This window comes from Primulina tabacum, chromosome 3 (genome assembly GCF_025594145.1).
Source record: "Primulina tabacum isolate GXHZ01 chromosome 3, ASM2559414v2, whole genome shotgun sequence".
NCBI lineage: Eukaryota > Viridiplantae > Streptophyta > Magnoliopsida > Lamiales > Gesneriaceae > Primulina > Primulina tabacum.
This window is the reverse complement of record NC_134552.1, coordinates 28,663,125-28,666,542: the sequence shown is the minus strand read 5'-3', so window position 1 is coordinate 28,666,542 and position 3,418 is coordinate 28,663,125. Positions and strand designations below refer to the sequence as shown.

General features: G+C 35.1%; 1 pseudogene; it reads left to right on the top strand.

Annotated features, from left to right (window-relative positions):
- The first annotated feature begins 1,395 nt into the window (after positions 1-1,395).
- LOC142538639 (uncharacterized) lies at positions 1,396-2,732 on the top strand (annotated as a pseudogene).
- The last annotated feature ends 686 nt before the right edge of the window (positions 2,733-3,418 follow it).

The window sequence follows — 3,418 nt, the reverse complement described above, 5'->3', positions numbered from 1 at the left end:
GCAGCCAGGCGCACAGCACTAGTGCGCGAGACCCAATGTGTGCGCGAGAGTCCACCTAGCGTGGGACTCCTTGCAGCAGCCATCACCGAGCCCTAGACTTCCTGCCCCACTCTGAACCACCTCAAGCCATCACCCAAACCACCTAGCCCAGCCATCAACCGAGCCATTCCTCTGAAACTCTCGGCCGACCACCATCATCTTACGAGAAGAGTCCTATGCAGCGTGGACTCTTCCCTAGCTTGGTACACGAGTCCTAGCCGTGCTAGGCCTCTTCCTAGGACCTAGTCACGTCCCAAGCTAGCCCTCCTCAAGACTTGGTCGAGCCCCTAAGCCCCATGCATCACAACTGAACCCATGAAGACAAACCAACCTCTCGCTATTCTTTCCTTTTCCCAATTTCGGTTCCAGCTTTCTGTTGTGTACGTGTGCAGCCTGTGTGGGTGACTTAGGACCCTTTAAAACATGTATAAACCACCCTTAAACTTTACCTAATCATGGCAGCCCCTTAACCAAACAATATACACATTATTGGGTTCGAAAATCATGTTTCTTCATGTATACATGCAATATACCGAAAATTATGAAAGATATTTCATGTTCTTCATGCATACAATAATTCAAACAATAATATGATATGATGGATGAGAAAAGGAGATGTATGGCGTGCCTTTGCGTTTTTAACGCACGAATATCCGTTGATGAAGCGAAGAACGGCGACGAGAAACCTTGGGTGAATTTTCCTTCAATTTCAAAACTTCCCTTTTGCTTGTTTTGGTGTGTGCCGTGGGTTTGTGGGGTTGGGGGAGAGTTTTTCAGAAAATAAATTGAGTGGCCGATTGTTTGAGTAGCAAGTGTAGGGTTTTGTGATCAATTAATACTTTATATACTAATTTATTTACTAAGTAGGCTTTATGCCTATTAAGCCACAAAATTTAAGCCCATTAGCTTTAATTAGGATTTAATAAAATAATAACAAAGTTTTCCTTTAATTAAATATGTGAATTTACTAGCCGGGTTGCCCAAAAATTCGTATTTTAGTTGAAAAACCAACACCAATAAAATTTACGTCCCGGCGTATAAAATCACTTCAAAACCCTTTATTTTCAAAAATACTAAAAACCATCAACTTTATTTTAAATAATTAAAAACAATTATTTAACAAAAACATTTTACATTTACAGCCCTCAGTCCCCGTTCCTCGATCGTCACTTGAACATTCCTTAAAAATACCATTTTAATGCAACATGTAGAAAAATATATTTTAAACATGTAAATATGCACAACATAATTAATTCATGCAATTAAAACATTTAATTAAAATACAGGAGAATTTAATAATTTAAATGAATGTGGTTCGCGTGGACCTTTAAATTTTCGGGGCGTTACAACCTACAATTCCAAATCTACCATTATATAATGTGGATTGTATTATCCTACTAACACATAAATCTTGTATTCTTCATATCACAAAAATGAATCCGACTTTTCAATTTGATGCAATATCATCTAGCTCATATTCATTGTCAGATAATCAAGATGATATTCAATTCTTCGAAAATCTCCAAAACAGAAGCAATGCAATACTGACAACTATATCTCGAGAACAAAATTTGGTTGCTTCCTACAACATCCTACAAGAAGAAGAAGTCACACATGGAGGTTCAATTCCGGGTCACATATTCATTCGACGCGACCGTGAAATTGCTGATCATAAGTTGTTTAACGACTATTTTGCTGAAAATCCAGTATATAATGAAGCAATGTTCCGTGGACGATTTCGAATGTCTCGGAACCTTTTCCTTCGGATAGTAGATGGTATATAGAATCACGATGTTTATTTCATACAACGAAGTGATAGTTTGGGACGGCTCGGGCTGTCGACTAATCAAAAAGCAACTGCTGCATTGAGAATGCTAGCATATGCCTTACATGCGGATGCTACTGATGAATACATCCAAATAGGAGAATCGACTGCAATTCAGTGTATGCAACGCTTTTGTCGAGCTATAGTGGATGTTTTTGCTGAACAGTACTTGAGATCACCTACGGCCAATGATGTTGCTAGACTACTCTATATTGGCAAACAACGAGGTTTTCCTGGAATGTTGGGAAGTCTCGACTGTATGCATTGGAGGTGGAAAAATTGCCCTACGGCTTGGGCGGGACAATATGCAGGTCGTAGTGGTTCTCCAACAATCATTTTAGAAGCGGTGGCTGATTATGATCTTTGGATATGGCATGCATATTTTGGTATGCCCCGAACCAATAATGATATAAATGTTTTAGAGTCGTCCAGTCTATTTTCCAATCTTGCACAAGGAATTGCTCCTCCAGCTCATTACAATATTGGAAGCAAAGAATATGATACTAGATATTATCTAACTGATATTATTTATCCGAAATGGTCAACTATTGTGCAGACTATCCATGATCCGTGTGGTCCAAAGAAGCAGTATTTTGCGATGAAACAAGAGTCATGCAGGAAAGATGTGGAGCGTGCATTTGGCGTTCTTCAATCACGATTTGCAATTGTGATATCTCCCGCCCGTGGTTGGAAGAAAAATCATTTGCATGATATAATGAAAGCATGCGTTATAATGCACAATATGATAATCGAAGATGAACGTGATCTTAGTGCACCAATTCAAGATGTGAGGGAAGCACCGACTCCAGTGGTAGAAATTGTTGTCAATGAACATATCAGATTTCAAGAATTTTCTCGCTCGATATAAAAAAATAAAAGACAAAGACGCCCACTTTGCATTACGAAATGCTTTGATTGATCATTTATGGGATGAACATGGTCATTCAAATATTTGAAATTGTATTTATATTGTATTTTTTAATTTAATGTCATGTATTTGTACCATGTTTTTTTAATTCAATGTCATGTATTATTATATTTTATCAATTTAAATAATTTATGTTTCAATTCGTATAATATTAAACAATTAAATAAATTTTTAATAATTATTAAAAAATTTAAATAAATATTAAACAATAATTATTAAACAATTTAAATAATCATTAAACAATTTAAATTAATATTAAACGATACTTATAATTATATTAATAAAATTAGAAATATATATTTAATAATTAATAAGAAATAATTTAAATATATTTTTAAAAAGGAATATTCTGAGAATATTCTTTTTAGAGTAAGATTTGAAGTAGATAGGTTGGAGATGAATATAATATTTGGTGCAGAAATTGCACTATTTTAAAGTAGAGTTGCTTTAAAATAGAATTTTGGGTTGGAGATGACCTAATAGACGATACAGGGGTTACAAATATTTTTGCGAGACTGTATATCATTAGTCAATTTTATAAACGATCCATCTATTTGAGTCACTCATATAAAATATTTACTTTTATGTAAAAAATTTCATTTATTATTATAAATACAAACATAATT